Here is a 14,588-nt window from a genome sequence, read left to right as displayed (position 1 = left end):
TTTAAAAATATTAAAAAAAATTGACATAATTTTTTTGGTATACATCGTGACATTCTATGTTCGTACACAAGTTTTCGTGGAAAAACAACATTTTGTGTGGTGTATACAAAAAAGACAAAAAATATGCTGTATGTAGTCGTGTTACAACATCAAAATTTGTCTTTTTGGCAGGAGCCACAGAAAAAAAAATCGTTTTTTGAAAATTTGTGTACCAATATAAAATGTTTAGATGTACATGTAAAAATTTAGTTTAGAATTATTTGACACTTCAAAATGTCGATTCACATAATGAGAGCAAATGCTCCTATGAGCCAAAGTGCATTTCCCAGCAATTATTCTCTTCGATCCATAATAGAAGTCGTGGTTTTAGTTTAAATTTAAATTAAAATCAAGATATTTATTACGGATCGAAGGGAAGAGAGTACTCCCACTCTCACAGTTTATTAGGCGTGCGCGTACCCCTAGGTCGTAAATTTGATAAAGTTAGCATTAGTTATATGTTATAAAAATTATATCATTAGAAAATTTAGCAATATATAATTTAAATTATATAGGTCAAATTGGCGACCTAGGTATACGGGGAAGACTATTAAACTGAGACGAAGGGAGTACAAAAGATTAAGTAGCCTCAGTTAACTAAACATGACATGAGATACTACCAAAGCAAAGCTAGGTGAGAATAGCCCGTGGTCTTTCGACTGCAGTTTGGGTCCTGATTGATTCATCATTAATTTCTCAAAGTTTCGTTGTGATTTGGTTAACCCAATGACTCTCCGATACTATTTACTCCGTTCACAGTTGCCTCATGTTGTGCGTTTGGTCAAAGTCAAATTGTGTAAATTTTTATCAAATATTTACAATATTTAATCTATTGTTTTAGAATCATCGTCAAGTATATTTTTGCATTATATGTATTTGATATTATGGACATTGGTACTTTTATAATATTCTTGCAAAGTTTGACTTTTACTAAAACTAGAACACAAACTAAATATAGAGTGTGTGTCATAGAGACATCTCCAAAGAGTTGGCATTTTGACTACCGAGAGCATATGCTTTTGAGATGAACAATAAAATCGTTACACATATCTGAATATATAAACGTCTGAATTCTATACATGTATGTAATTTTTATGTGTATGTAAAAGCTTGAAGACGAAAAGACACATGTTTTGGCCTAGTTAGCCATAATACTTCCTCCATGTATGATTACCCTACATTATAGATTTAGTCAAAATCAAACTTTACAAATTTTGATCAAGTATATATAAAAACTAATATTTACCAAATTCATATACTATGAAATTAAACTTTATGATGATTCTAATAACGTTGGTTTACACGGGCGGTCGCGCGGGATGGCCCTGGTGCACCGCGCAACCTAAGTTGGATTTTTCATGTGGCCCTGACAAAAAAATCCTTTGTTTTTTTCTGAGAAAAAGTCCTGACGTTTAGATCTAAATGAGCGCACAGGCACACAGCTGTCTGGACCGTTCACCGTTCTAAGTTGTTTGCTATTTACCTGATCAAACTAGACATAATTTAACTTTAACTAAATATAGAAGGCGGGATAAATAAAACCATAGAGGGAGTATCATCGACAAATTGCAAAAGCCCGTTCGAGCCTTTGATAATGAAAGATTATTGGCTCAATTTCTCTGAAACCTTTAATTAGTTTTTATAGAGTTAATGGACCATTTTTTGTAGTTTTGCATCAAATTCCATGAGCCCTATCCAAAGACAATTCAGAGAGAAACGAGCTGTTTTGAAACAAGTAATGCATCAAATTTTCGTCAAGGGGGGCAAAGCTGTAAATTTACATACAATGCACCTGTGCAAGTTTGTTACCATACATACTTGCCGTATTTTGTGAATGCACCCGTCATGAAATCGAGAGGTGCGAACGACCGATCAGCCGTGCATAAACACATGTTAATCAGGCAGACTGATGTCACAGATTCATGATATCTTTGACTCTGATTTCCTATGTGCACGTACATTGGTTGGTACAGGGGTCTAGATGGCCACACGTGCATTGATTTCTTCTTAATCCAGCGCACCACAGCGCTATTTCTCACTGAAAGTCCTGGCTAAACCGATCCGCGCCACAGCTCGTGCGTCTCTTTTTCGCTAAAGTCCACCTGAGCTTATGGCGATGAACTAGGGAAACGGTTTTGTTGACACAGTAATTAATTGATGGATCGATTTCACAATAAGGAAAACAAAGAAGTGCTCCAGGTCTTACGCAATCGATGCGAAATAATTACCAAGGAAAGTGCCCGCTAGGGTTCATCGCGTGCTGCTGCCCACGTTGGTTCCCCTCACCTCTGGCTCTGGGTGTGGGAGCCAAAGAGGTGTGGGGAGCCCGGATTTGGGGTTGGTAGTGTAGTTTTAGTTGTCCTACCTTTGGCTAGAACTTGGTTTCGGTGTTTGTCCGGCGGCAGCGAGGCGAGGGCATTGACAGCGGCATGGAATGAGGTAATGTCCTCGCACGTTCGGTGTTGTTTGGCATCACGTGGAGCGTGTGGAGCTTCGGGCATTGCCCGATCTATATCACAGATTTTTCTTTGTTTTTTCTAGGTGATCTTCGATGGCATCGTTCGGTGGAGTGGATGGAGATTTTTTTTGTTTTTTTGTTTTATGGCTTCTTCTCATTTCCGTGAAGCATTGCCGGTTCTGGCTTCACCGGGAAGCTAGTAAGCTAAAGTGTGTCTGGCTCTCTGTCTGGATTGATCTGGAGTGGTTTTCTTTTCAAAATGGGCAATTACCCCTGCATCTCCATCGAAGAGATGCATATAGCCTTAATTTCAATCTGAGGTGGTTGTCGAACCCTATTTGTCACCTTCTCCGGGACGACGATCTGATTCTCTGATGTATGCCGCCACCATCTTCGGGCTTCGACCGTTGACTTGTCGTTCACTGATTCTATAATGCTTCTCTAGCTCCGAGCGTGTTCTTGATATCTAGAGTCGGCATCGAGCTTTTCTCACCACACTTTATCGGTGAGTGTAGGAGGAAGACTGTGTTAATTTACACAAGGATGCGTGTGTTTTATTTTTGCAAGGATGGTCTTGTTATGGCTAGATAACTATGGCTTTGGCCTTTTGGCAAATTTTTTATGGAACAGGAAGGACTTTAGAATATATAAACAAAAGTAGAACTAGTCATTGATTTTTCTTCCTTTCACATTACTTAGAGGTTGTATATACATACATCCAAGTTTAGACAAATTTAAAACATCTTTTTATGAACGAAGAGAGTATTAATTATTATAAAGAAATTATAGGAGGGGTGCCATGAAGATATTTTCAGAACCTTTTAACCACTAGTCAAAGCTTGTTTTTTTTTTCTGAAACAAGGTCAAAGCTTTTGAAGGAATTCTAGGATGTTTCTATCTGTTTACAGGTCATATGAAGTGTCTAGTGTGGTGTGGTAGTCGAAGAGAATCAAACTAAGATTTGTTTCTATGTATTGTATCGTATTTTAGGTATGATGCCATAGTGTTGAGAAGGCAGAATGGAGCTTAAAACATGATCGCATATACAATGATGTATGCATGCCAACTCTTAATTTTGCCACGCAGGATAATTTTTAATGTCGAGCAGATATAATGAAGATAGATAGATAATAGAACCAATTCGACCTTGTTGTTCTCTTACGTGGGTTGTTGATGAGGACATCCCTACCTCACTACTACCTCCGTCATTAGCAAATGAAGATGAACCTACTGTGAAGCTCAAGTCCAATGAAGTTCGGATTGGACCAATTACAAGAGCTCGTGCGAAGCTACTTAAACAACAGGTGAACTTGTTCCTAAACGATACTTTGATTGATGAGAACTTTATACTGCCTAAGTCCTATTACTTATGTATCATCGGGTATCAAGAGGAGACAAGCATCGCACGAGGAGAGGAGCAGCTTGGACATGAAGACGGACGTCAAGAGGGCCGTGAAGCTGGACATGGAGCTGGACATGAAGATATCTCATGGACGCGCGAGGGAGGAGCGGGAGGAATGCGCGAGAGGAGAAGAAGAAGTCCAGGCCGGTCCGGAACCCGGTCCGACCGGCCCCCGGACCGGCCCGCCCGGTCCGTGGCCCGGTCGACCGGTCGTAAACCGGCCACCAACCGGAGGGAATTTATCGTACCGGGGCGAGACCGGAAACTTCGCAGTTTCCCGGTTTCCGACCGGTTGACCGGACCCGCGACCGGACCGCCCGGTCCACAGCCCGGTTGACCGGACCACAGACCGGACAGCCCGGTCCACAGCCCGGTTGACCGGATTCCAGACCGGACCAGTCCGAGTCTGTTCTCGACCGGATCTATTCCGGGTCGGTTATTTTTGTATCTTTTCGACCGGAACTCGTCCCGGACACCTATATAAGTGCCCAGGACGCCCCCTAGCTGTTTTAGACCACGTTTAAGATAAACCCTAGTTCTTAGTTGTTTGCTCGCAAAACTATTGAATTCCCTACACCATATTGCTTGGATATTGTGTAGATCCCGTTTAAGTCTTGTGTGATCTGCTTGTTCCATTGGGAATTAGACGGTTGCAACTTACCGCTTCGTGGTCGGCGGCTACGTGCGCAAGTGTGTGGAGTTGCGAATATCTTGCAGGGTTGAGAGCTGTTGCATTGGCGACAGGGACCAATCGAGAGATCTCGTTGCGTCATACAAGTTATCATCCATTACATCGTCGTGTTTCTCCGCTGCCATCACCCCGTGATCATCATCACCACCGTTGCTTATCGAGAAGATCGGGCCACCCCTTATCATCTTGGTATCGATTTCCAGTTTTCCTCGGTAAGCCATCCACAATCCACCCCATAGTTGAGTTGTGAGTGTTTTCCTATCCAGAAAAAGCCATAAAAAGTTAGGGTTAGGGTTTGCCATAGCCTTAGATTGCACTAATTTCGAGTTTTCGTTGCTTTTCGTAGTTGTTTTTGCGTACCTTTATCTTTCTTCTAGTAGAATTGTTAGGGTTTGTGTTTTTTTTTCATCTAGTTTGTCATCTAGAGTCAGTTTTTGTTTACTCCGAGTCCACATAGCATACAGTGTGTTTGTCCAAACCATAGCTACAGCCTTTCGATATACGTGACTAGGAACTTCCCCAGAAGAGACTAGTTTTACCGCTCGACAGGCTGCTCATTAGGGTTTTGGTGCTTTGCATATCTTGTTGGCCGTGTTATCAAGGAGTTGAGTCCAAAAAAAAAAAAAAAAATTATTAAAAAATTGAAAAGAAGCAAAAAGAGCTACATAGCTGCGTGTGTTATACAAAAAGAAAAATACAAAAAGAAAAGTGTCGTGCTAGTTGAATCAAGTGAAAGGCCTAAGTTTTCTTTACTGCACCAGTAGTTGAGCAATCTTGTGCCTGTCTTGTTGAGCTTTGCTAGCGTCTCTCTAGTGCATTGCAACCTTTTCCACCTATAGTTGCATTGCCCCATTATATCGCCTTGTGTGAGTATCTTTGGTTGTCTACGGTCAGCGCTAGAGCTTGTTATTGGTGCAAATAGGTAGCCTACCTACAGCCCCACATATATCCTGCTTTGTCGTGTGATTGTTCTTATACCCTTGATATTCGCTTCGCTACATCCGTGCACTAGTTGTTCCTACAAGTGGTAAGCAACACTAATTTACTTTGGAACGGTAAGATTTCCTTTTCTTATCAGTTTTGAGTGAGTTGTGAGAGTACCACCATATATTTTGGATTTAGTGCACTAATCTACTAATCATGTCTGCTAGTGATAATAAGATTGTTAACCAGGAAAACAAGAATTCGGCAGATATCGTCACATGGAGGGAGTATGAAGCTCTTCGTAACGAGATGCGACGTGAATTCCGCACTAAGGATGATGAGCTTAAGGATACAGTGGACGAGATCAAACAAACGCTGGATGCTACTAATATCACCGTCACTGGATTGGCTGATCAAATGACCGATATACAGCGTAATCTTGCTGATATGCGCCTCGCTATTGAGAATTTGACTACACAACAACAACAAGACGATGATGAAGATCCTGAGCTTGAAGATGACGCACACAATGCTCGTGGTGCGCTTCGTGATCATCGTCCGCGTGGTCGAGCTCCACTTGGCCGTTATGGTCGTGGACAAGATGAAGAAGATGGATTGGGTAAGCCCAAGTTTTCCATACCCAAGTTTGAAGGGGGAGCTGATGTTGAAGAATATCTCACTTGGGAGCTCAAGATTGAGAAGTTATGGAGCTTACATCCCAACTACTCTGAAGATAAGAAGATCAAGCTTGCTTCTTCTGAATTTGATGGTTATGCATTACGTTGGTGGGATTCTTTGATTCGTAACCGCGACGAAGATGGTGCACAACCTATCCGTACATGGCGTGCTATGAAGGAAGTTATGACTTCTCGTTTTGTGCCTACAAATTACATGCGGAATATATTTGATAAGCTAACACTATTGAGGCAAGGTGTGAAGACTGTTGATGAGTACTACATGGAGATGGAGATGCTTATGCAGCGTGGTCGTGTCCGTGAGTCTCTCGAGATGACAATGCAGCGTTTTCTCAATGGATTGAAGTATGATGTTAAAGGCATTGTTCGTCATTACACCTATACCGATATGAATCAATTGTTACATCATGCACGAGAAGCTGAATCACGATTGGTCGAAGAAGCAAAGGTTAAAGGACGTGCTACGGGAGCTGGGCGTTTTACATCCCGCGCGCCCTCTACGGCGCCGGCACCGTCGACGCGCTCCGTTCCTTACTCTACTCCGCCTAGCAAACCGGTCTCCAATGTTTCTAATGCAAAGAAGTCCGAATCTGCGGCAAGTACGAGTGGTTCTGGTGTGTCTACAACGCGCAACCGCGATATGCTTTGCCATACATGTGGTGGCAAGGGTCACTTCAAGAGAGATTGTCCTAACCGCAAAGTCATGTTTATCAATGAGGACAATGAGTATGAGACTGGCGATGATGTTGATCCAAATGCTCCAGACAATGATGACTACGACACTGATGGTGAAGATGCATATCCTTCTGATGCTCGTACCATTGTTGTGTCGCAGCGTGCTCTTAATGTGTTGCCTAGTGCATCTACTCAGCGCTGCAATTTGTTCCAAACCAAAGCTTTGGTTGGTCCTGATAAGGCTTGCAAGGTCATTATTGATGGCGGGAGTTGCCGCAATTTAGCAAGCAAGGAGTTATGTACCAAGCTGAAGTTGAAGTACCTACCGCACCCGCATCCATATTATATTCAGTGGTTGAGCGACAATGGTGAGATGAAGGTAAACCATATGGTGCGTGTTGAGTTTGAGATTGGACCGTATAAGGATTGCATTGATTTTGATGTGGTTCCTATGACGGTTTGTCACCTCTTATTGGGTCGGCCTTGGCTCTATGACCGTTCCGTGCAACACAATGGCCGCGCCAATACATATCACTTGGAGTACAAGGGCAAGAAAATTAACTTACAGCCTATGTCACCACAACAGATTGTCAATGAGTCTCGTCAGAAGATTGAAGTGAATTTGGATGATGCACCTCTAGATAGGCGAGAGAATTGTAATGTCGTGAGTGATATAACGAAAAGTGAGAGAGTGAATTCCTTAGTTTCATTAGCCACCAAAGAAGACATGAGAGAATTTAGTGAGGATCCTACGGCCATGCCTCTTGTGCTTTTGTACAGGGGTACGGTTTTGGTTTCTAACGACATGACCCCTCTTCCTCTTGGTGTTTCTAGTGTTTTGCAGGAATTCGGCGACGTGTTTCCGGAGGAGGTACCCGCAGGATTACCACCATTGCGAGGTATTGAGCATCAAATTGACTTGATTCCCGGAGCATCGCTGCCCAATAGGGCGCCATATCGCACTAATCCCGAAGAAACGAAGGAGATACGAAGCAAGTACAAGCGCTACTCGACAAAGGTTATATCCGCATAAGCCTTAGTCCTTGTGTTGTTCTCGTTATTCTAGTTCCTAAGAAAGATGGTACTTGGCGTATGTGCGTAGATTGTAGAGCTATAAACAACATTACTATTCGATATCGTCATCCTATTCCCCGTTTAGAGGATATGCTAGATGAATTGAGTGGTGCTTGCTGTGTTCTCTAAAATTGATTTGCGTAGTGGTTATCATCAAATTAGGATGAAAGAAGGGGATGAGTGGAAAACAGCCTTTAAAACAAAATTTGGTTTATATGAGTGGTTAGTAATGCCTTTTGGGTTAACTAATGCACCTAGCACTTTCATGAGACTAATGAACCATGTTTTGCGTGAATTTATTGGCAAATTTGTGGTTGTATACTTTGATGACATATTAATCTACAGCCGCAATGAATCTGATCATACTATACATATTCGACATGTTTTGCAAGTGTTGCGTGATAATCAACTCTATGGTAATCTTGAGAAGTGCACATTTTGCAAAGATAAGGTCATATTTCTGGGTTATGTTGTCTCTAAGCATGGAGTAGAGGTAGATGTGTCTAAAATTGAAGCTATTCAAAATTGGCCTACTCCCATGAATGTGAGTCAAGTTAGAAGTTTTCATGGTCTAGCTGGGTTTTATCGCCGTTTTGTGCCCAATTTTTCTACTATTGCTGCACCTTTGAATGAATTGACTAAAAAGGATGTTGTCTTTGAGTGGGGCGTTGCCCAAGATCATGCTTTTGATGAACTGAAACGATTGTTAACTTCTGCACCGTTGCTTGCACTTCCTGATTTCAATAAGCAATTTGAGATTGAATGTGATGCTAGTGGTATTGGAATTGGTGGTGTGTTGATGCAAGAGGGTCGCCCAATTGCATATTTTTCCGAGAAACTATCCGGTGCTAAGTTGAACTATCCTATATATGATAAAGAATTGTATGCTTTAATTAGAGTTCTTGAGGTTTGGCAACATTATTTGTGGCCAAAAGAATTTATCATACATTCCGATCATGAAGCTTTAAAATACCGAAAGCCCAATCTACTTTGCATAAGCGTCTAGCTAAGTGGGTTGAGTTCATTGAGTCTTTTCCATACATCATTAAACATAAGAAGGGAAAAGATAACATTGTTGCTGATGCTCTATCTAGGAAGAATATGCTATTAACTCAACTTGATGTTAAAATTCCTGGTTTAGAGATATTATGTGATTTGTATGCTACTGATCATGATTTTGCTGAACCATATCGCTTATGTGCTCTTGGTAAAGCATGGGAAAAATATCACATACATGATGGGTTCTTGTTTAGAGCTAACAAACTATGTGTTCCGGAATCGTCTGTGCGTTTGCTCTTATTGCAGGAATCACATGCTGGAGGTTTGATGGGTCACTTTGGGCGTGAGAAGACGCTACTCATGCTCGCCGATCATTTTTATTGGCCAAAGATGAGGCGGGACGTGGACAGGTATGTGAAGAGGTGCATTACTTGCAACAAGTCCAAGTCCAAGCTGAAGCCTCACGGTTTGTATACTCCGTTACCGGCACCTACTACACCTTGGGAAGATATTAGTATGGATTTTGTGTTGGGTTTGCCGCGTACTAAGAGAGGCCATGATTCTATATTTGTGGTAGTGGACAGATTTTCTAAGATGTCACACTTTATTGCCCGCCACAAAAGCGACGATGCGTCGCATATTGCTAACCTGTTTTTCAGGGAGATTGTTCGACTACATGGAGTCCCGAAGACTATTGTTTCTGATCGTGATGTGAAGTTCATGAGCTACTTCTGGAAGACACTTTGGGGAAAGCCGGGGACAAAGCTACTGTTCAGTACTACTTGTCATCCTCAAACTGATGGTCAAACTGAGGTGGTGAATCGAACTTTGTCACAACTGTTGAGATCCATGATCAAGAAGAACCTGAAGGAGTGGGAAGAGTGTTTGCCGCATGTGGAGTTTGCTTACAACAGGGCGGTACATTCTACCACGGAGCTGTGTCCTTTTGAGGTGGTGTATGGTTTCAAACCCATTACTCCACTTGACTTGTTGCCTTTGCCCATACATGAGAGAGTTAATATGGAGGCATCCAAGAGGGCAGATTTTGTGCGTAAGATCCATGTGAAGACTAAAGAGTTGATCGAGAAGAAAGGCAAGAGCAATGCTTGCAAGGATGAACAAGAAGCGCAAAGAGATGTTGTTCAAGCCTGGTGATATGGTCTGGGTACATTTTCGCAAGGATAGGTTCCCGAAGCTGCGGAAGTCTAAGTTGAAGCCTCGTGGTGCTGGTCCTTACAAAGTGCTTGCCAAGATCAATGATAATGCATACTCGATAGATCTTCCAGTTGATGAGTTTGGTGTCGGTAATTCTTTCAATGTTGCTGATTTGACACCATATGACGGAGAAGACCTTGGAGCGTCGGGGTCGACGCCTTTTGAAGGGGGGAGATGATGAGGACATCCCTACCTCACTACTACCTCCGTCATTAGCAAATGAAGATGAACCTCTCGTGAAGCTCAAGTCCAATGAAGTTCGGATTGGACCAATTACAAGAGCTCGTGCGAAGCTACTTAAACAACGGGTGAACTTGTTCCTAAACGATACTTTGATTGATGAGAACTTTATACTCGCCTAAGTCCTATTACTTATGTATCATCGGGTATCAAGAGGAGACAAGCATCGCACGAGGAGAGGAGCAGCTGGACATGAAGACGGACGTCAAGAGGGCCGTGAAGTCGGACATGGAGCTGGACATGAAGATATCTCATGGACGCGCGAGGGAGGAGCGGGAGGAATGCGCGAGAGGAGAAGAAGAAGTCCAGGCCGGTCCAGAACCCGGTCCGACCGGCCCCCAGACCAGCCAGCCCGGTCCTTGGCCCGGTCGACCGGCCGTAAACCGGCCACCAACCGGAGGGAATTTATCGTACGGGGCGAGACCGGAAACTCGCAGTTTCCGGTTTCCGACCGGTTGACCGGACCACGCGACCGGACCGCCCGGTCCACAGCCCGGTTGACCGGACCACGGACCGGACAGCCCGGTCCACGGCCCGGTTGACCGGATTCCCGGACCGGACCAGTCCGAGTCCTGTCTCGACCGGATCTATTACGGGTCGGTTATTTTTGTATCTTTTCGACCAGAACTCGTCCCGGACACCTATATAAGTGCCCAGGACGCCCCCCTAGCTGTTTTAGACCACGTTTAAGATAAACCCTAGTTCTTAGTTGTTTGCTCTGCAAAACTATTGAATTCCCTACACCATATTGCTTGGATATTGTGTAGATCCTGTTTAAGTCTTGTGTGATCTGTCTGTTCCATTGGGAATTAGACGGTTGCAACTTACCGCTTCGTGGTCGGCGGCTACGTGCGCAAGTGTGTGGAGTTGCGAATATCTTGCAGGGTTGAGAGCTGTTGCATTGGCGACAGGGACCAATCGAGAGATCTCGTTGCGTCATACAAGTTATCATCCATTACATCGTCGTGTTTCTCCGCTGCCATCACCCCGTGATCATCATCACCACCGTTGCTTACTGAGAAGATCGGGCCACCCCTTATCAGTTGTCGCATTCAATCCTACTCTTTTGTGTAGAGTCAGTTATAATCACATATTCTTGAAATGACTATTTACTGTGAGCGAATTGTTAATCCAAGCAATTACTTCCTTAATAATCTCAGGTACACGGAACACGGAACTGTCATTTCATGCCTTTTCATAAGTGTTGTATAAGGTCCTAATCACGATAATGTCATCCTCATTGAATTTTGGTGGTACACCTGAGATCTCGCAGCCTTCAGTGGCACATACTGCTCATGAGTCCAAAATAGCTCCAAAAGCTCACACATATCTAAGATTGTGTTTCTGTAGAATTTTGTCAAAAGTTACAGCTTTCTATCTTGGGCAGAGTAAGAGCATCTCCGCTGGTGATCCAATTGCAACCCTAGATCTTTTTAGAGGTGCCGCGCACAAAATAGGTCTCCACTTGCGCGCCCTAAAATTAGTCAACACAATTTAGAGCCCAATAACATTAGTTGGCAACCCCTCGTTGACCTTTACGTGCAAGGGCTGGGGTGGAGGCGCCGGTATCGTCAGCCACGATGGATTCAGCACGGTGATCCCCTTGGCAGCCGCACACGCCCATTCCCCGCACCCTCCACTCCTCCCGATCCGCCTCCCATCCTGCTGATGGCCATTGTCGCAGTCGCCTCCCCGTGCTTGCCTCCCAATCGTCCACAAAATCACCATCGCCATTGACACCACTACCATCTCCGACCAACTCCCGCCGTGGTTCGGTTGGAACAGCCGCCATTTTCGTTGTCGCCTGAAGGGAGTAGTCAGATAGTGTCGCTGAGCCCCCGCCTATTCTGACTCTACGAGAACACGCCATCATTCCGCTCTTCTGCGGCGTCCCACATAGATCCCCGACTCGTCAACACAACATTGGCGAATAGGAGTGCCATTTATTTGCCCCACCCACAAAGTGTTCAGCATTTTGCCGCAATGGAGCGATGACAAGATCATTGGCAGACCTCCTTGGGGACCATCCTAGGCCATTGCCTAGGCTTTTCAGGACAAAATTGCATTTTGTATGGTATTCGGCTCATAAATTTGGCTCACTAGACACAATTTTGACCACTGGCTCGTGCTATAGCTCCTAGCTCATAAAATGGCCATGTCTAGGTTTCTCGTCACATTCTTCCACTGGACGAGATGATGATGGATATGTTGATGAAAGAAGAGGTTGATGCCGCTGTCCAACAACATCACCTGGTGATCTTGACCAGTCTCCTCTGCCTTCGACAACATCAACGCTGGCCCTCGGCATGGTGGATCGAGGGTTGGGAAGGAGAAAAGCAAGGATCATCATTGGCTTGCTGGCGCTATGTTGCTTCACTTTGACTACTTTGCCAACAATGCAACACATGTCACCAAGGATTATGAGCGGAGATTTAGGATCAACAAGAATTTGTTCACGAGGATTGTGTTCGCCGATAGGGACTATGACACCTACTTCATGTGCAAGAAAGACTGCATTGGATTGTGTGGCTTTTTATCAGTTCAGAAGTCCACAATGTTCTGCGGTATCTTGCCTATAGAGCTCCTCAAGATGCACAAGTCGACTATATGCATGTATCGGAGTTCACATGCTTCAAGAGTGTCTACAGGTTTTGTGAGACAGTCATGGCATCGTTTAGGCCATATTATTTGAGAACACTTAATGCAGAAGATATAGCCCGGATCCAGGCACAAAATTCAACAAGAAGATTTCCTCGGATATCGGTAGCATCAATTGCACAGATTGGGGTTTAAAAAAATTGCAATTTGTTTGACAAGGATTGTACAAAGGTCATACAAGAGAGTTTAGTGTGATACTTGAAGTTGTGATAGATTATGACATAAAGATTTGGCATGCTCTCTTCAGCATGGCAGGGACTCACAATGATATCAACGTGCTACGTCACTCTAGTGTTTGCCCGCTAACTGAGAGACATGCTCCGGCCATCAACTATGAGATCAATAGCCGCACATATGACAAATGGTACTATCGATGGTATGTATCTGGCCTGCTCTACATTTGTGACGATAGTCCCCGACCCTTGTACAAAGAAGAGATCTTATTTTGCTCAATGCTAGGAGACATGTATGAAGGATGTAGAGAAAGCATTTAGTATGCTCTAAAAATATTTTGTCATTGTTCCATACCCTGCTATTATCTGGTCGAAGTGGGAGATATAGAAAATGTTAAAATGATGTGTGACCATACACAACATGATCATTGAGAACGAGCAAGAAGAGCCGGTGGTTGACGACCAACCATTTGATCAGTAGGGACCTCTTGCCCAACTTGATGAGGTGTCATCTGAGCTTGCTGCTTTTCTCGATATTCATCAAGAAATCCAACACACATAGGTTCATACTCAACTTTAGAATAATCTAGTTTATCATTTGTGGAAGAGGAGAGGAAAATCCACCTGATTCTTGAACAACTTCAACTGCAATTTATTTCAATTCTTATAATGGTAATTTAATTTGTGTGTTTGAATTATTGAGTGAAAATATTTATGTGTTTGAAAATTCTAATATTGTTTAAATTAGTATCTAAAACTATACAAAATCATGTAACATGGCAAAAACAAAAATTTCTAATTTTTTGAGACCGGTTGTATTGAAATCGTCGGTGTGAAATGGTTGTCCCTATACCAATGAACCTTGCCCTGCCGTCTCTCACAGCGTTGTTCTGCACTGCTGCCGGTACTTATTTAAGGTGGACCCGTGGACGACATGCTCTAAACTCAAGTGAAGATCTTTTTCCTTTCCGGTATGCATCGAAATCTACAACAATTTGGCTAGATCGCTTCTTTTTTCTACCATTTCCAACTTCGTGTAGATTATTGAGCAATGACTCCCATGCGTTCCAGAAAAAGAACTACTCCAAAAGTTAGTGCGTGCACATTGTGGATGATGTGTGAATCGACAAGTATTTGCAAATTAATATGTGTGTGCTGTGTAAAACAACGAACCGTGTGCATACGGCCTGGAAAAATCAATCTTCTTGTTATTCACCATTTTCCACTCACATCCGCTAGTTGACGCAGAAATTAAGCACGCAGAAAGCGATGTCTTCGTCACTGATAGCTTGCTTCTTCCATGTGAGATCTTATTTTCTACGCCTGTTTGTCGGAGAGAATTGCT

This window comes from Lolium rigidum, chromosome 3 (assembly GCF_022539505.1).
Source record: "Lolium rigidum isolate FL_2022 chromosome 3, APGP_CSIRO_Lrig_0.1, whole genome shotgun sequence".
Lineage (NCBI taxonomy): Eukaryota > Viridiplantae > Streptophyta > Magnoliopsida > Poales > Poaceae > Lolium > Lolium rigidum.
Note: the sequence above shows the minus strand (reverse complement) of the source record.